At 39.2% G+C, this 21,083-nt stretch overlaps 1 pseudogene; it reads left to right on the plus strand.

Moving 5' to 3' along the window:
• The first annotated feature begins 525 nt into the window (after window positions 1-525).
• The window catches only part of LOC127617535 (copper homeostasis protein cutC homolog), a 48,797-nt pseudogene continuing 28,239 nt past the window's right edge, over window positions 526-21,083 (plus strand).

A 21,083-nucleotide genomic window follows, 5' to 3' on the forward strand; every position in this document is an offset into this window, starting at 1 on the left:
GCTCCAGAAGATATATTGTTTTATAATAATGAAATGTGTTGTGTTATTGTTTTATCATAGAAACTTAGCAAATCAATTTTCACCTGGCCTTTGGAATATGTCCTTACTGAGAGACTGTGAAGTACAGCTTTTAACTTCTTTGCATGTAAACCATTATTATCAGCAGTGGAATGTCATCATATAATACATTCAGAGTATACTATATACTGCTTGTACAAAATTGTCTTATTCCACTCTTAATTAACAGGGTGCACCACTTCAGCTTGGAGGGACTGACGGTGGGATATTCATGTTGATCGTATGTGGTCTTATAATTGCTATACCATTGTGCTAAACACATTTTTTTAATATAACATCAGAGTTTTGATTTTGTATTTCAGTATACCCTGTAGGGGAAGCCCTATGATTTTTCAGCAGTGAGTTTTTACCAATTTCTGGTTATTTGTTCAGCAAAAAGGGTTGAAAACACAATTAAAATGTTATGCTTAAGATTTTCAATTGCCATCTTTTTTCAGTCTGACACGCCTGTAATCAGGAGGTGGTGGTGCCATCAGTTACTTCAGGCATTTCCTCTGGCAAGGTATGATACTGATAACTATATGTGTGCATTCCCAGTAAAAAATAATGCACACTGGAAAATTTTCCAATTTTACTGTTTTGTCACTTTTTCTTCAAAGCCAACAGTCAATCATCAAGCAAATGATCCAACCGGATCTAAACATCATGGAGGTTACCACATCTGTGCCAGACGTCATGGAGGTCACCCCATCTACGAGAATCCATGTATGTAGAGAGAATATTTATGTATTTACTGGGTGGAGGAGAACCGAACCCACTTTGCTGGGAAAGATCAATTACCACAGGTCATAAGGATGAATGAGGATGATGCCTTGTTGGCCCATAACAATGCGATTAGTAAACTTTGTTTTGTATTGTCTTGTAGTTTTAGGGTTTGTAAAATGTCTTGTATTTTAAACCAATTAAAGTTTTGTGGGGGAAAAAAGTTTTCTTGAAACTTAATATACTATAGTTCAGTTTTGTATCTTATATCGTATTATACATTATGTTCCTAGATTGAAGATTGATTTTTATGTTAGCTGTACTAATAATGGTTAATAGAAATAAAATAAATACAGCAACACTTGAGGGCAGTGAAGTATGTGACTAATAAATTGTAAATTAAGTAATACTTCCAATCTACTAATAAATGTTCCTGGAATGGTTGCCTTGTTACTAGTCTCAGAGCACACTTGTTCTCTTAATTTTTTCTTTAGTGTGACACGTGGCTGGTTTGAGACTACTGGACAGGTTACTTATTACCATTTGATTAAGACAGTGATTTGCTTAAGATGTGGACTGAGTTCATCCAAAATTATATTCCATGTAAATTAAATTCACAACTACAGAGTTGTACATGCATTAATTTTTCTTTTTGAGGTGGAGATCCTAAGTGTACATATAAAAGGAATAATCAAGATAAGACAAGCAAATAGGTGATCATTTTATTTTTGTATCATACCTGCAAGGGCAACTCAGTTCCCAAGTTTAAAAGCAAATAGCATATTAGGAGCATCATTTATTACATTAATTTAATTGAGATCAATTCACAAATAGCCTTAATACGATGGGGAAGGAAAAAAAGCAGGGGTGCACAGATAGTCTAGTCATGCCGTTTGTCACAGAAACAATGAAATCATAATTTTTTTTAAAGAAAGGTCAGGCAACATCAGCTATGCCAACATCTCCAGTTCCATGCAAGTCTTATGGTTACTTTGACCTAATCTTTGTGCATCAACAATAAAAAAAAATCCTCATTAGGTTAAGTTCGCTCTGACGAAGGTCTTGCATTAACGTTAACAACCATTAGGTGGCGAAATGAGTGGTGCTTCACTAGATCCATAGAGGTGGAGCTAGACTAGGTTAGGAGAGGAGGAGCTTACGTATAGCTCCTCCTCGCTGGACGTCTAGCGAGGAGGATCTTGCTCTGCAGCGAGCACCACTTGAGCAGGGTTGCCCTCTTTCCACATTATTGTTCTGTGTTGCCCTGGAATCATTAGCAGCTGCTATAAGAAGGGAAGAGGATTTTCCAGGGGCAGTGGTGGGTGGTATGGCACACAAGCTTTTGTTTTATGCTGATGATATTTTATTATTCGTCTCTGTCCCTGTTAGATCTTGCCTCCAAAGAATTATTAATTCCTTTTCTAAATTCCGAAGCTTTGGCACTGACAGCGTAATGCCCAGTAACGGCTTTTCAGCCAGGCGCCTTCCAGTGGTCCAAACAGGGCATTAAGTATTTGGGCATTTTATTCCCAGCCAATTTATCTGATTTAGAGTTAGTTTTGACACCTTAATAAAGTTTTTCAAGCTATGTGGGCAGGTGGTCTTTAGTGATGGGTCATTCGTGAATGAGTCTGCTCTAAGTGTAGTACAAGAGTCCCTCTTGTAGGTGAACTTTGGGAGCCAGCTTGTATATCAGTAGAGCCAAATCTATTTATAAAAATATAAAAAAATTCAGATATGAATAATCAAAAGATTTAAATGAATAGAATTAACTAATTCAAAGAACAAAAAAAATAAAATAATACATTTCGTTCTGACTGTCTGCTCAGACTAACAGTCTCACCTGTTGTTCCTGCAATCAGACAGGATTGTTGGCAGTGTCAACCAATGAACCAAAGATGCGTGAGGGAGGGCAGGGCCAACTCACTCACAGACACAGGATTTATCCTCCTTTAAACAAGCCTCATTTAAACGAGACAGCCTTCGTAGGCCAAATGGAAATGGAACGTAACATGGTTGCTATGACATCACGCCACTCTTTAACAAGCTTGAACGCTTCGAGTGAATACTTAAAGTAAATGAATACAGATGCAACATCACGACACGGTAGGAAAATAATGATACTACAGCTCTCAAAAGATTAAACTCAACAAAACAAACAGAAGGGAATGTATGAGGTACATTTTAGGAAAGTTATAATGATGTGAAGAGAAAGGAAAATAGATTTTACAGGCATACTTTCAGTCTAAAGCTTTATTTTAATTATAGATTAATATAATTCTGCATAATATATACTCTTCGCCCATCTACTGAGGTACTTCAACTTGGGAATTAACATTCCTTTCATTCGAACATCATATTTACGGGCAAATTGGCATAATTGTTTTTTAGACATTTCCGTTGAAGCAAAGAATTGTGGGTTGCGAATTCCCTTGAAAGAAGTTTACATTTGAAGGTCGCATTCAAAGGCTGCATTCGGAGTGTCCTCCTTGCTTTTCTGAAACGAGACAGCTTCGATGACGTATGCGGCCGACAAATGCGGCCTCCGGAGGATGCATCCTTCCAAAGAGACACAGTCCCACAATTAGCAGCCAAGGAGAGAGAGGAAGGACATCTGTGAAAACTACAGCTGGAAAGTGGAAAATGAGTCAAAAGCACAGTAGCATTTGGATGTATTCCAGTTCTATGCACAACCTGCACCGGCTTATGCGAACTGTGCACCCTAATAATTTATTTAGAATTGTTTTAACACCAATCAGAGTCAAACTATCGCAAACTGTTTGACTTGAAAAAAATACAAAACATCTATTTTTTTTAAGAGCCGTTTGGGAGCCAAAAGAGCCGGCTCTTTTTGGTGAGCTGAGCCGAATTAGCGACTCACTGAAAAGAGGTGGAATGACGATCACTAGTGGGCTTCATTATATTTATCTATGATTGGAAAGGTTAATGTTATTAAAATGAATTGTATTCCAAAATTTAACTACATGCTACAATCTCTCCCTGTAGATGTCCCCCTCTCTTATTTCAAGCAATTTGATAGCACAGCGAAGTCCCTCATTTGGAATGGTAAACATCCTAGATTACATTTTAATAAATTACATAGGCTGATTGACAATGGTTTGCTAGGCCTACCCAAGATTTTGTTTTATTATTATGCATTTGTTTTCAGACATTTGGCTCATTGGTTGCTTCCACCTGAGAGCCCCTCCCTGGTTTTGCATTGAAAAGGAAGTTCTTGCCACTGCAAAGCCTTTCTATCAAACTAATCAGAGAAGTTAAGTTACACCCAGTTATCCCGCATTTGCACAGGGTATGGATAAAAGTGTCCAGAGTGTTTAATTCTGACATTTATTTAATTGTTGCCTCGAGCATATTGCTGAACCCCAAATTATGTATTAGTAAATCCCCTTTCTGCTGGTCAGATTGGAATGTGTGGGCGTTTACTACGCTCTGTGATCTATATGAGAGTGGAGTGTCCTTTGAATATTTGGTTAAATATTTTGGGATTCCCAGATCTCAGTTCTTTTAGGTATTTACAGCTGTGCCAACCTAAAGTGGCAGATAATCTGGAAGAGGTGATTACTGCTTTTGGTAAAAGTCATGAGGCATCGGTGTATTACTCCCTGCTAATTCAGAGTCTGGGGGATGGAGCTTTAACTTCTATGAAGAGATTATGGGAGAAAGATTTAAAATTGGTATTGGAGGAAGGAGTGTGGGCTAGAATTCTAAAAAAGTCTGTATCTAGAGATGCAAGGGTGCGCTTAATGACGATTGTATTGGCTTGGTCTTAAAGACACACCCACCTGCTGGCAATGGCAATCAAAAGATGTAGATAAAACCCATGTTTTTTTGGGGGGTGTTCAGATCAAAGAATCTTTGAGTTTTTTGTTTGTTTTTGCAATTAACAATTTTTATTGATTTTCAATGACAATTCAAATAAACACAACAGGAATCACGGAATCACATTACATAAACTTAAACCCTTTCTTCCGAACATTCCCAACCCGACACAAACACACACCCCAGTGGCCCGACATCAAACCAACAATGACACACAAAGTAAACAATAAATCAACAAACAGTATTCAGAAAAAAAAAGAAAGAAATCTAAATAAAAACAATAAGAATGCACACACACATTCAATATTACCCATCTCCCCCTGAGAGTCCTCCACAAAATCCAAATACCTACCCCATGTTTTATTAAATAGTCCCCTGTTGCCCAGCCTTCTACAAACCATCCCCTCAAAAGCTGTCACCTAGCCCAACTCCACGCACCACTCCAGGAACAAGGGTGTTCCGGCTGATTTCCATCCCCTAAGGATGACCTGCCAATCATGACATCAGCCAGGACCCAACACTTCATGAACCCATCTGCTACATCAGTGACCGTCCCATCACTTAGAACACAGAGCCTGGGGCAAAATAAACCTGAGCAGCCAACACATCACAAATAATATTCTGAACTGTCGTGTTCTTTTTTGAGGAGACGAAGTCAAGTTTTCAAAGTAAAAATTGTAAAAGGTTGTGTTAATTCCACATAGTTTGGTACATGGTTCCTGCTCTATCCAGTAAGTCCTAGAAAGACCAACATTTGCTGAAATGTCTTGGGTTTACCATGTGACAATATGTTTGTTCTTTGCGCTGCAGTAAGGGTTAGTGAGTTTGCAGAAATCAGCCTTCCCAGGAAGGCAACTGTTCTTCGTGCCACTTGTGTTTTTTCCTTTTTAACTTTGTACCCAATCTGAAGATCCGTCAGCACGCTATCATTGCTATCACAGTGGTGGGGCCCAGATAGTTTGGTTCTCCTAGCTTGGTTGGTTTCAGGCTCTTCGCGAGCATCTTCATCATCGCTGTTGCAGCCCTGACAACCAGACAACCAGGGAAGCTCTTTGTGGTTTTTGCATCATCAATACTTTTAGTAACCTCATATGCTCTCTCTCAATATATGATACATCCCATGGTGCCAGAGGAACTCACAGACATTTCCGGTAGTCTGGAGCGCTATCTGGTGGTGTGTAGGATCAGACAGCGGGTTTTTAAACCACCAGTAGAGTCTTGCTCTTGCTGCTCAGCTCTGAGGTGCTTATTGATCCTTTTCTTTATTTTGTAATCTCTTATTCTCTGCCCCTCCAGTGGTACTTCCAGTGTTTATACAGTTTATAAATTCATACTATATTTCATTCTACATCATTGTTATTTTAGGCTGCAATTGTTTTCCACCTTCTCTCTTTCAGCTGGTCATTCTGACCCAACTTGCTTCAATGATGGCAACATCATTACTATTTCATTTTAAACCACACTGTAATTTCCTCCTATGGTTACATGTTTTATATTAACTAACAATAATCACTTTCTTCATTATATAATACATTTTCCCTTAACACTGAACGTCCTTACAAAGTGCAAGCTATGCTGTTTTCCATAGTTTCAGACTGCATCAGACTAATTCAGAGTATTATATCAATAAAAGTCAATACAAAATCAAATATATAACATATCATTCCTCATACATATCTTCATTGGAGGAATCAATTTCCTTCCAGTTTGGTCTTTGTTGCATTGGATTATTCACATTGATCAGTGTCATCTACTTAGTTATTGCTTTGATAAAAACTATAATTTCATCAACGGTAACACACAATACAATATTATTCCCCTCACAAAATTTGCTGTTTCAATCATTATACCAATTTTAGTCAACCCTGCACCCTATTTCTTAAACAATTCCATTTAAATTGTTACAAACAGACAAGACAAGCAATCTTAATCTTTAGTCACCACCATGTTTCTTTTCTATTCTTCATTACTTTTAAAATGTATATGAGTTCAATAAAAGCATAAGTAAAAGTAATAAATCATCTTCCATTCTAAATTAATTATCATACAAACATTCCCATGTTTGTTTAAAGGGTAACTAAACCCTAAACCAACTTTTTTTAGTTAATGATCTGTAAGAATGGGTACAATGACCAGTACTTTATTAGTACTGGTCATTGATTCAAGGAATTTTTTTGACATTTGTGTATAAAGTGTTTTAATTCTACAATATATGGTGTAAAAACGTCTGAGTGCTGCCCTCTTCTGGTTGAACGGTGGCTACTGCAGTTGAATTTTCCTATTGGCTGTTTGCGGTAGTTCGTGACGTAAGCGGTGAGAGCTGACGTAAGCAGGTTCCAGCTCACCACGCCCTTGGTATGAGCTAGACAATGACCCCATTCTCCCTTGCGCGGCTGCTTCGCTAGCATCGTCGGATGCCAATCGCGATGCGGGAGTTAAAACCGCAGTTTGAGCCAGCGGCTCGAATTGATATGGCTCCGGCCCTGTGTCCACAGACAATTCACCCTCCTCCACTTTAGGTGAAGGTGGGGGAGAAAAGTCCTCGACTTCAAAAGACCGCTCCGTGGCAAAGCTACTTGCGTCACTCCAGTCACTCTCCATTTTAGAGTCTGACAGAAGCTGTCAATTAATCCCTCACTACGGGTCTCAGGTGCACGCCCCCGCTCATCCCCTCTATCCCCGCGGGGGTCTGCCCACTTTTCCAGCATTTTTCAAATATTGCTAGTGGGTGGAGTCAGACTCTGAGCAGGGGTTTAGTTACCCTTTAATACTTCTATAATAAGTCAGGCACTCCTTTGTCTGCAACGGTTCTCAAAACTCTACCCCCAAAATCAATCTATAAATAATCCTCTAATGATCCCCTGATAACACAGTGAGAGAATACTTGCTATTTAACACTGTGATAAGTTATTTTAGTAAAGCTTTCACCCACTTCCTTAAACCCCTTTCAAACCTTCTTGGTCTAGGGCGGTGAGGCCCTTGCCACTGGTCTTGATACTGCTCAGTCCTCAATCTGTAATAATTTGGTATCAGTAAACAGATATTTTCTTTTTCAGGGAGTATCACCAGAGAACCGACACAGCCAATGGAACCATCTACAAATGCTTAAATATGGAGACAATTCAAAACATGGTTAAATTCAAAAATCATTATTAAAAAATAATCAATCTATTAAAATTGTCAAAATTAAAAGTAAAACATGCTAAAATTGAACTCATTTATAGATCACTAATTTCCATTCAGGTTTTATTTCTGCAACTTTAGCAAACGTCACAAGAGACCATGTATCATGGAGGGAACTAAAATCAGAACAAAGCCCTGTCAAGCTTCTAGGGAGCTTAATTTAAAAACATTACCTTAATTCAATAATAGTCTCTAGTTTTTTAATCTACATTTATTCTTTCAGATTAATTTTCAACTTAATCTGTTGTCTCTAGTCTAAACCCTTAGCTTTAGATTGCCCTCTGAATATATAAAATCTTTAATCATTGATGAGGAGAGCTGTTTGAATATCTCCTTCATATCACTCTATCTAACATTATTGTCAAAGCACATGTGCTTGCAAAATCTGCTCTTGTGTTTCTTTTTCAAGCAGACACGTCAATCTTAGACTGAAAATGTGGTGGGGGGAGGGGACATTCCACTCCCTCACACTGTTTCCAATCTCATTTCTTCTTCTTTCATTTTAGAATCTCACAATAATATATTTAATTTATTCTTCAGCAGTAGAAAGTTATATTTATAATAATTGATTATATTAACGGCTTTCAAACTTTCCCATCCCACACCATTTAAAAACAAAAAACTACTCTCAACTTACTTACTTTCTTTTGTCCTTTCAAACAACAGATCCTTCAAATCTTTTATAAAACAGAAGCTTTACCTTTCTTTTAAGACATTCTCTATATAATCAATACAACTTTATTTTAGCCTTCTGTTCAAGCAGAGGTATACATTTACAACACCTATATTATTATTAATATATTATAATCCCTTATTTATTATTAAGTAATAATTTATTATTACTACTTTCTCCATTTATTACCCTTTCTCAGGTGCAAGAACTTCCATTCTATCTAATAAAATAATATAAATCAAGTTTTTAAACTAACAGAAAAGTAAGTAAAAGTTTAAATAGAATAAAGTCGTAAAGAGGCACACTGGAAATTCAAACATATCTCTTTTCTTGTGTTTTGAAATACTTGCTCAGTAAAATACACTATGTTCTTTTAATTTCTCATGATTTTTTTTATCCAAATGTATCTTCATCATTTAACAGTTATCATTATTATACCTCTAAAATTATACTTTAATTTATTAACTATGGCAAATGGAAATAGTAGTTATAGAAATAGACTCAATTCAATCATCTCTTTGTAACACCCACTAACCCTAATGAGGGTACTCTCTGGAAAATTTGGGTGAGTAACCAATCCAATAGGTAACTCTATAACTTTGCCATACATTTGTAATATTTACTCTTCATATCAATAAATTAGTGGGTAGCTGCTGGATTTAAATTTAGACTTTTCAGAACAATTTAGACACGGGTATTGAACCCATTGATGGCATTCTAGAAAATCATAAAGGGATCGTATATGACTGAAATCAACTTTTCCAGAGAAATTTTAATCCACATTATAAATGGCAAATCAGTAATGATTACCAGCAGTAATGAGCACAGGAGGATCAATCAGATAATAGCCCACATCATTTTCAGTCTTCTTTGTCTCCTGATTTCATCCTGCAGTATTAGTAACTTCTATAAAATCATAATTCAGCCGGGGAACTCAGTCTAAGTGAGTTTTAAGTTTTTTTTTAGTATCAGTTGTGAGAAAAATCTTGCTATTTAGGGTCCCTTCCTCAGATAATATGGGGGGAGCCAGAAGGTAACTTCTATCTGGTGTAGATAGAACACTATTTGAGTGACCTGTATATTCCCTCCCAGTCAAACAGTAGATTACAAGCGTGTGTTTGTTTCAATTTAAATCCCTCTTTAAGCAGCCAAGCTTTTACTCATAAGTGAGCGGACAGTCATAAATTGGGATTATTTACCTCAACCACACTCTTCTGTTAGAATCTTTTTATAATTCCTCCCACATTTCCCTTCTACTTGTGACCGGTCAGTTTGTATGGAGTAGACCTGAGCAACTGACTCAATCTGTCGCAACCCTTGAGTTTGTTTGCACCGTTAGGTTACCGCTCTCGGGATTTATTGTGACAGAGACACCCCAAGTTTAAAACACACTGCTTAGTGAGCATTCCACTCACTCTTCAACCGCAAAAACAAAACACAATGTCCCTACCAATTTAATCTATTTTATTGCTAAGTGCGTTCAAGGAGATGGAAACTCAGCGTCCCGGGACTAAGTGGCACTTGTCAGACACTCTGCCCATAATCCGGTCCTGGCTCCACTGTTCCAAACAGGCCTCCAAGGTCTTTGTCTCCTGAACCACTCTGCCCTTAAGGCAGGCCTCCAAGGTCTTATAATTACACTATTAATTTATTGCAGTAAAAACTGGCCTCCCAGAGGTCTTCTAAAACATATCACACAACACTTTGGATTCATACAAATTGGTTCTAACCATTCTGCCCCTTAGAGCAGACCTCCCAGAGGTCTTATTTCCCTATTAATTTATTCCAGTAAAACTGGGCCTCCCAGAGGTCTTCAAAAACATATCACACAACACATAGCATTTATACAAATGATTTAATGTACTTATTCCTTCATATGTAACAATTTGCATTCTTATACATATAACGTAATTTTTTTTAAATGTAATTACTTGTAGTTGGTTGACACCCACACCTAAATAAAATACTATCGAAACTATGCAGATTTTGATTTAACAGGCTCTGGTCACCTTTTTAAATGGGCCCACGTATGGGTATCAATCAGCCACCGCCTCCTGGTGTCGTTTTCAATGACGAAGTCAAGTTTTCAAAGTAAAAATTTTATTTATTAACAAGACAGAACATAGTACAAAAATCATTCAGCCAGCTGGGGATATAGTCTGCTTCACCTGTTTCAAGGTTCCCCTGCCTAAAGAATTTCCTATGTATAAACTGTCTCTAGGTTCCCCTCATCTCCTGTGTCAGAAATGCAGCTGCAGTTTCCTTTTAGCATTTTTTTCTAGTTAGTTACACACATCATTCATCATTTGTTAACAGGCATACTTTGTTTAAGATTAGTCACACACATTTATACTGATTAAGATTGCAACACACAACAGAACTCTCAACCAAAATTCTAGTATCTTTATACATGGATGTGTCCCCATCTTCTGATTGGCATCACCAGCAGGTGGGTGTGTCTTTGAACCAAGTCTATACAATCTAGAAGGGGTTCAATAGAATCAATGTAAAATCTTAAATTGCATCAGACGCACATGCATCTCTAGATGTAGACTTGATGTTTTTTAGAATCCTAGCCCACAATTAGACCAATTGACGATATCCTGATAACTTAGAAAAGGAATTAATAATTCTGTGGAGGCAAGACAAAGATCTAGTGGGGTCGGAGACAAATGTCATTATAATAAAATATAATCTACGTAATGCAATAGCTTATGTGCCATACCTCTCGCCACCACCCCTGGAAAATCAGCTTCCTTAATTATCAAGGCTGCTAATGGTTCCTGGGCAAGACGGAACAATTATCTGGAAAGAGGGAACCCCTGTCAGGTGCCCCTATCAAGATTAAAATAATCTGAAATTAATCAATTTGTCTGTACCGCTACTACCGGGTGTCTATAAAGTAACATAATCCATCCAATAAAAGTATTCCTGAACCCATATATTTCCAAAATGTTAAAGATAATCTCATTCTACCATATCAAACACCTTTTCAGCATTAAGTGAGATGGCAGCGACCGGAGTCTGAATATTCGCCACTGAACACATGATATTGATGAAATGCCTAATGTTGCCAGTGTTGCTTTTGGGGTCTTACACACTTTTACTTCACTATGATCAAGGACTGAGTCCACCTAAAGATTGAAGTCTCCTCCTAATATTATATCATGAGGGGTGCCAGTGGCTTAAAACATCCCTTCAAGATCAATAAAGACCTGATCATCAGCGTTAGGTGCGTAAACATTAGCCAAAATCAAACTTTTCCATGAAACATGTAAATCACCAAAAGGCCTCCAATGTTTTATGAAAGACAGTGCTTGCTGTGGGCATGTAAATACTATGCGGACATTCTTAGTATCTATCCTCAGTTTGGCCGGAATCATCAGAGCAAACTTGATCTCCCATTGATTTTAGAGATTCTTGCATTCCTTGAATCGATCATGTTTCTCTCTTGTCAAATTTGCACAAGATGGATGATCTCAGAAATTTGGCCAGAATTGACTGGGGCCTGTCTCCCTCAGCCAATCTCTAAGCCGGGACTCTGTGAGCTTGCTTGATTTCCAGCTTGTGGCCTGTTGTCGAGCAGACTCGGCAAGAGCTCATCTAGGAATTTCCCCATATCTTTGCCTTCCAAATTGTTGGAATTCCTGAACATGAGGATGTTATTTTGCCTTCTGCTGTTCTCCAAATCCTCCAGTTTTTCAAAAAAAAATTAAAAATCAATCTTGGTTAATTCTCTCTCCGATGACTCCAGATAATTGTTCCATCTCTCAACATCCAACAATCTTGTACCCAACTCTGAGAATTTTGTTTCCATCACAGTAATCGATCGACATATTACAGCAAGATCCTCAAAGTCGGCAACAACTTTCCTCAACATCACAGCATGTTGGATAGTTGATGCTGGATTTCTCCCGGCGCACCGTCCAAACCATGTCCCTGGCCTGCAGGCCCATCAGAGGTTTCAGCTTGAGCACGTAAGTGTGTTTTAATATCTCCAGAGCCTGAGGATTTTGACTTCTTTGCCATGTAGCAGGATATGTTGAATCTCACCGGTTTATGACATAAAAATAATTAAAAACTAGCAAAGCCATTCACACATCCACTCCTCACATGGCGTCACGTGACCTCTGAAGGTTCAGAGTTTTATATGTGGCGTATTGGGCACTCAAGTTAAATTTTGCCCCAGACTCTCTATTTTGGGCGATGGTGCTGTCATCAATATGCAGGACAAACACATAAAAAAGTGGGTTCTGACCAGTGTTATGATTGGCTGGCAAATTATTTTAAGGGGATGGAATTCAGATGGAGCGCCCTCATTTCCGGAATGGTGTGCGGAGATGGGGAGGGTGGCATCTTTCGAGGTGTCAAGTAGAAGGCTGGGGTTTTGGGAAATTTGGGTTTGATAGCAGTTTTTAGCATTTGTGTATGATCAGGGTTTTTCCGGCGTAAAGAATTATGAGGTGGAAGTAGTAATTTCTTATTTATATTTTAGTTATTTAAATTTGGCCCTTTGGGCCTTTTAATTCTCAATTAAACGTGTGCATGACATCTGGATTTAAGTTGTAATTCTGTGAGACTACACAAGCCCCTGCCCCTCTTTGTCACAGCCTCCACACAAACTACGATTCCATCCAAGGATTTTTTGTGAAAAAAGTTTTAGCGCATCAAAATAAAGCTGATAAACACTAAAATTATCACAGTGTCAACATAATATTTTTCCATTTAACTCGCATAATCTCTATGCCGATACTTCAAATTATGAAACACTTTTGTCAAGAAAATAGTCATTAACATAAAAATTTTGTATCACATAAAAGAATTTATCCCAATTGTTAGCTTGTATTAATCATGACTACATGGTATACATCCTTAAAGCCAATTTGTTGTACGTGATTATGGATTGATCTTAAATGGCATATAGATCCGATGGTGCAAACATGACACTTCCAGGAGTGCCAACACAAACATCTAATATCATTCACATCAACAAGTGCATGGAGAACAAATGAATGGCCACTGTTTGTGATCAATTAATCATGATAGACATCCATTAATTTATTAAAGTTTCTTTTCCACACCATTCAAAATAATAGATGGCAGTCACGGAATTAGCCCACAATACAAAAAACATATTTCGGTGCACAAAGTTGTTTTAAATTAAACAAATACACTACTAGGATAAAAGCTCCAGTGTGGTTTTTCAGAACACCATCAGTCCAATTCTATAAAATGATTGTTTATCTTACTTTTGAAAAAATGCCAGCAAAATTCCCTGTATTAAATTAAATAAATTACCAAATGAAAAAATAAAATACATGTTTTTTTAGACATACTTGCCTTTTGTGACGAAGCAGGCGGAGAATGGGGATCTATATGCAGCAGTTTATTAAAAAACAAAGAAAAACTCAGAAGCAAAAACAAGGGAGACCTGGCACAGAGCATCCAAAACATGCAAGAACTAACAAGGAAACTAAAAGGGCTTATATACACAAAAGGAACAAAGGGAATGAGTAACACATGGGGAAACAATCAGGGAATCAGAACTAATCAGGGGAAAACCAATCATAAAATGAAACTACAAAAGGACTACAAAAACCAAACAGGAACTAAACTAAATTTCAACAAAAGCACAAAACAAAAGACAACAGTGAACATGACAGAGCCCCCGCTTTAAGGAGCAGATTCCAGACGCACCAAAAGGCAAAAAAATAAAAATAATAAATAAAAAAATATTGTCCAAGGGGGCACAAGGGGCAAACAGGCAGTCCAAGGGGACACAAGGGGCAGACAGGCAGTCCAAGGGGACACAAGGGGCAGACAGGCAGTCCAAGGGGACACAAGGGCCTGGGAGATGGCCACAGGACAGGGACCGAGTCAGGGGGCCTGGGAGGAGGCCACAGGACGGGGACCGGGTCAGGGGGCCTGGGAGGAGGCCACAGGACGGGAACAGGGTCAGGGGGCCTGGGAGGAGGCCACAGGACGGGAACAGGGTCAGGGGGCCTGGGAGGAGGCCACAGGACGGGAACAGGGTCAGGGGGCCTGGGAGGAGGCCACAGGACAGGGGCCGGGTCAGGGGGCCTGGGAGGAGGACACAGGACAGGGGCCGGGTCAGGGGGCCTGGGAGGAGGCCACAGGACAGGGACTGGGAGGAGGCGGAGCCGTGGAAGGCTCAGGAATTGAAGCCATGGGAGGCTCGAGGGGCAGAGCCCTGGGAGGCGGAGCCCTGGGAGGCTCGAGAGACGAGAGGCGGAGCCCTGGGAGGCTCGAGAGGCGCTGGCTCTGGGACAGTCGAGGCCACAGGCGCTGGCTCTGGGACCGTGGCAGGCCACAGGCGCTGGCTCTGGGACCGTGGCAGGCCACAGGCGCTGGCTCTGGGACCGTGGCAGGCCACAGGCGCTGGCTCTGGGACCGTGGCAGGCGGAGACTGGGGAGCAGAAGCCTTTCCTCTTCTCCTCCTCCAAGCAAATGGAGCTGGCAACGCTGGCTCGCTGACCGTGGCAGGTGTGGGGGGACGAGCCATGGAAGTCTGGGGGGTGACCTCAGTGGGAGGAGATGTTACACCCTCCTCCTCTACACCTACAGTGAACGGCGAGCCGCTCACTCGTAGAGTCTCCTCCACAAACTCGAGGAGCGTCCAGTGAGGTTCTGCCGGAGGTAACAGCTCTTTTAGTGAACTACAGAGACCTGCTCTGAAGAAAACCACCAAGGAAAATTCTGGGTAGTCCACTAAATTTGCCAGATCTAAGAACTCACAAACGTGATCCTCAACTGGACGGTCCTCTTGCCTGAGGAGGAGAATTCTGACAGCTGCTAGATCCTTAATGGTGGTTAGTTCTTCTGTGACGAAGCAGGCGGAGAATGTGGATCTATATGCAGCAGTTTATTAAAAAAAACAAAGAAAAATTCAGAAGAAAGCAAAACAAGGGAGACCTGGCACAGAGCATCCAAAACATGCAAGAACTAACAAGGAAACAAGGAAACTAAAAGGGCTTATATACACAAAAGGAACAAACAAGGGAATGAGGAACACATGGGGAAACAATCAGGGAATCAGAACTAATCAGGGGAAAACCAATCATAAAATGAAACTCCAAAAGGACTACAAAAACCAAACAGAAACTAAACTAAATTTCAACATAAAAGCACAAAACAAAAGACAGCAGTGAACATAACACCTTTTAGTTACACAGATTTAATTTAGCCGTACCCTGTTCTATAGATGAAATAAGTTGATTGAATGACATTCTCAGAATGTTCTGCACTTTTTTCAAGACTATAAACTATCAGAGATATTTGTCCAATGAGTTCACATTCAGAAAACTAGCTTTCGAACATTTTAAAACGTTTAAATCTAATCCTCTTTACCTCGGATCGCATTTGCTGAGCTTCTTCAGAAAATGTAAATTGCATTATGATGCTAAAATACATTTTAGATGATAATCAAGTTCAGTTGGTCATTAAAAGTTGCTGGACATATATGCTGGACATAATGCAGTTGTGATGCTTTAGATTTGATGATTATTCAAAATAGCCTATTAAATATTAGGAATGTATTATACTGTATATGTAAACCCTGATATTACACCGCCTCAATGTTTCTTTAATAGCTGTGCACACAGAATACACATGGATGGATGATCTTTATACTAAGACCGAAAGTTCCCCTCACTATTTGGTGCAGGTTGCCAGCTGGAACAGGGCCATGACGATTTGCTTTAGGGTCAGAACCGGTCTGTGGCAACCTGCGATAGCTGCAACATCAGGACCAATATTGCAGTCCTATCAGAGGGCAACTGTTCGCTTTTGATTGCAATTCCTCATCTTCTGATTGCATTTGTTTGTCAAATTAAAATGATAGTAAGCTTGTTAATTTCATCAAAATGTCTCAATACTCTCCCCATTGTACCAAAACGTTTATTAGGGACATTAGGGATTTAAAGGGTACACAATTAACAATATACACACATGTCTGTATGGAAACGGCTTAAGAGCAGATTTCTTTGCAATTAAAACAAAACTTAAGCTACTGTGTTTTTTTTAATAGTGATGTCATTTTCTGTCATTAAAAGGCCTTTTGAATGTAAACAGGCAGAAAAGGCAAATTTTCTCAAATATGTTTTTTACGCATTTTCAATTTGTCAATAACAAAACAGCACGAAAAGTGGATGGAAATAGTTAATGAAAGATTCCAGCACAAAGAATTAAAATATGTTGGTATAAACTGTCTGATATTACAGACCCTTTTGAACAAGTCTTCAAAAGTGTACAAACTTCTCTTAAATTATTTTAAATAAACAGAGATCTGTATAGAATTATTTAGTCTTTAGGGTTTTTTTTTTCTAGTCTACAACAACGCTTCACTTCATCCCAGTAGATGGCGGAAATGCACCCAAAGCTGGATTGCCAACCGCCATAAATCCGCAGAAGCAATTTTTTTTTTAACAGCCTTCCGTGGATGCTGATGTGAAGTTTTAACGAGGTAATAAACAAAAATAGATCATGTCTTTTGTGCGTTAAAGTGTTTAACCAGTCATGTTTATAGAGCCTATTAAAACGTAATGCACAAGTGAAAATTCTCGCAATATCATTCGGTTTTAAAAACAATTATAATATGTTTATATGATAAGTGTTTATGTTGGGTTTAAGAAAAAAATTAATAAAATCTAAATCAAAGCGATACATGTTGCATACATACCGCACGGACGAGAACTTGTATATTGATCTCATGTTCAATATGAACAAGTAGCGTAGTATCGCATTTGGATTATTTATCAATACACAATAACATTATACCTACCCGTTTACTCCAAGAAGAACAGGGAATTTATTTGATTCCAATGTTGTGTTTGTGATAGACCAATATATCATGTGGAATCTGCTGATATTTGGCAATTTTTACAAAGGCATAATTGATCATTGGCCTAGATTAACAGAAGTAATTTTTGGTTGTTGTAAACAATTTTTATTGATTCCAGATTAAATAAACATGACAAAATATGGAATCAAATTATCTGAATTTAAAATCCTAGTGAATCCTTAAATGTTGAACCATATTTTTAAAGGATCACAACACATCACTCTCATATAGGTCACAGAGTGTATTAACCTTCCTCACAATCCAATATGACCAGCAGAAAGGGGACGTGATACATAATTTTGGGTTCAGCCATATGCTCGAGGCAACATTTAAATAAATGTCTGTATTAAACACTCTGGACACTTGTGTTCATACCGCTTGCAAATGCGAGATAACAGGGTTATTAGTTAGTTTAAAAGAGAGGCGATCACATGCGCTCTTATCTTAGGAGACCCCACTAACTTGGCTCCCTGGATGACTCCTCCCTAGCCCTCTAGTCTGGGAATTCATCAGAGGAATTCCCCGACCAGACGGGTACTGAAACTACTCTGTACTGGAATAGGTGCTCAACAGAACAGGCCTCTGTGTATTAATCCCCCTTTGTGTATTTTCCATGTTACGGTCCCCCTACGGGTGGACCCACGTCTCCCTTGGGCAGTCCCTGTAGCCCCCCGGTCGCCATGTTGTAGCAACTCCTCCCTCGCAGCAGGTAGGGTCTACCACCGCGCCATTCCCACATGTGGCCTGAAAACCCAAGTGACGTATGTCGCCACTCTTTACCTCGCCCCAGACTGGGCAGGTGGTGGTCTCTGCGGGTTCTTTTCCCCCTGAAAGAATAGGAGTTGGAAAATAACTCCTTCTCCGATGCGTCAAGTTCAGAGATGCACGAGGCTCTCGACAGACCCCTAGTGTCGCTTCTTCAACACAACGTCTTGTTCCCTCCATCAGGGAACGGAGGTTACAACAGTAACCTTGACGTTTCTTTCAAGAACAAAAAAGTGAAAACTTGGATATCTTTCAAGAACAAAAAGTGAAACTTGGATATTATATTCATTCATTACACACAGACTGATATATTTCAAATGTTTATTTCATTTAATTGTGATGATTAAAACTGACAACTAATGAAAATCCCAAATTCAGTATCTCCGGAAATTAGAATATTACTTAAGACAATACAAAAATGATTTTTAGAAATGTTGGCCAACTGAAAAGTATGAGCATGTACAGCACTCAATACTTAGTTGGGGCTCCTTTTGCCTGAATTACTGCAGCAATGCGGCGTGGCATGGATTCGATCAGTCTGTGGCACTGCTCTGGTGTTATGAGAGCCCAGGTTGCTCTGATAGTTGCCTTCAGCTCTTCTGCATTGTTGGGTCTGGCGTATCGCATCTTCCTCTTCACAATACCCCATAGATTTTCTATAGGGTTAAGGTCAGGCGAGTTTGCTGGCCAATTAAGAACAGGGATACCATGGTCCTTAAACCAGGTACTGGTAGCTTTGGCACTCTGTGCAGGTGCCAAGTCCTGTTGGAAAATGAAATCTGCATCTCCATAAAGTTGGTCAGCAGCAGGAAACATGAAGTGCTCTAAAACTTCTGGTAGATGGCTGCGTTGACCTTGGACCTCAGAAAACACAGTGGATCAACACCAGCAGATGACATGGCACCCCAAACCATCACTGACTCTGGAAACTTTACACTGGACTTCAAGCAACTTGGATTCTGATCCTCTCCTCTCTTCCTCCAGACTCTGGGACCTTGATTTCCAAAGGAAATGCAAAATTTACTTTCATCAGAGAACATAACTTTGGACCACTCAGCAGCAGTCCAGTCCTTTTTGTCTTTAGCCCAGGCGAGACGCTACTGACGCTGTGTCTTGTTCAAGAGTGGCTTGACACAAGGAATGCGACAGCTGAAACCCATGTCTTGCATACGTCTGTGCGTGGTGGTTCTTGAAGCACTCCGGCTGCAGTCCATTCTTTGTGAATCTCCCCCACATTTTTGACTGGGTTTTGTTTCACAATCCTCTCCAGGATGCGGTTATCCCTATTGCTTGTACACTTTTTTTTTTTCTACCACATCTTTTCCTTCCCTTCGCCTCTCTATTAATGTGCTTGGACACAGAGCTCTGTGAACAGCCAGCCTCTTTAGCGATGACCTTTTGTGTCTTGCCCTCCTTGTGCAAGGTGTCAATGGTCGTCTTTTGGACAGCTGTCAAGTCAGCAGTCTTCCCCATGATTGTGTAGCCTACAGAACTAGACTGATAGACCATTTAAAGGCCTTTGCAGGTGTTTTGAGTTAATTAGCTGATTAGTGTGTTGTACCCGGTGGCTTCAATATTGAACCTTTTCACAATATTCAAATTTTCTGAGATACTGATTTTGGGTTTTTTCATTAGTTGTCAGTTATAATCATCAAAATTAAAAGGAATGAACTATTGAAATATATCAGTCTGTGTGGAATGAATGTATACATTATCCAAGTTTCACTTTTTGAATGGAATTACTGAAATAAATCAACTTTTTGATGATATTCTAATTATATGACCAGCTCCTGTGTGTGTGTATATGTATGCGTGTGTGTATATAAATATAATTTTCATAAAGTAACTTGTAATGTAATTGAGTAGTTTTTCTGCAAACTACTCGTTTACTCGTAATTGATTCATAATATTTCTTAGCAATTCTACTTGTACTCAGGTGAATTATTTCTTCAGTAGCAGTGCCTTTACTTAAGTAAAAAAAATCAATAATCTTTTCACCACTGCTTACAACATAAGTGGAAAGCTTTCCCAGAAGAGTGGAAGCTGAGGGAGCAGCAAAGGGATGCCTAATTCTCTATTAATGCCTATGGTTTTAAAATGAAATGTACAACATGCCTATATGCATTATATTGGTGACTGCCAGGTCAAAGTCCAAGTTGTATTTCTATGTGGTATTGAATTGTATTGCAATGCCATCATGTGTATGATTGATTATCTCTTATGTCATTCAGATGTCAGATGGCTTCCTGTTGGAGGTATGTGTAGACTCCGTTGAGTCAGCCATAAATGCAGAAAGGGGAGGTACTAATTCATGCACATTCTTAAATACAACTTCAATATAGTATACAAATTATAAAATTTATTTTCTGATTTTAGCATATGTCACACACATATACTGTATAAATTGCATTGGGCATTGCAGGGTGGTAAATATTTGTTAAATGGTTTGTAACTCTTTTTGAGGAGATAAGGTTCTATGTTTTATCTGCAGGTGCTGGTCGTATTGAGCTGTGCTCTAATCTGCTGGAGGGAGGGACAACGCCCAGCACTGGTCACTACACATTCAAACTTCAATAAATGTGTTTTTTAACAGCCCAATATGGCCAAATGTCTGCATGTTTCCAGTTTTCTTGTTCTGCCTGTAGGTCTGTTGTAGGTGGTCAAAGAGAATGTGCGTATTCCAGTGTATGTGATGATTCGCCCCCGTGACGGGGACTTCCTGTACTCAGACTGGGAGGTGGAGGTTATAAAGAGGGACATTGAACAGATGAAGAATCACAGAGCAGATGGGCTGGTTTTTGGAGCACTGACAGAAGATGGACGTGTGGATACTGCGCTCTGCATGGAACTTCTGGGTAAAATCTGACTGACACTCTTCAAAAACCTTTGAAAGATTTTGGTATTGGAGACTAAAGGTCTCTGAAGTAGGGATTTTAATAAATAATCGAATGGCTAATGATGATTTGTATCATCTTGCCATTG

The sequence above is a fragment of the Xyrauchen texanus genome, chromosome 24 (assembly GCF_025860055.1).
Source record: "Xyrauchen texanus isolate HMW12.3.18 chromosome 24, RBS_HiC_50CHRs, whole genome shotgun sequence".
Classification (NCBI taxonomy): Eukaryota; Metazoa; Chordata; class Actinopteri; order Cypriniformes; family Catostomidae; genus Xyrauchen; species Xyrauchen texanus.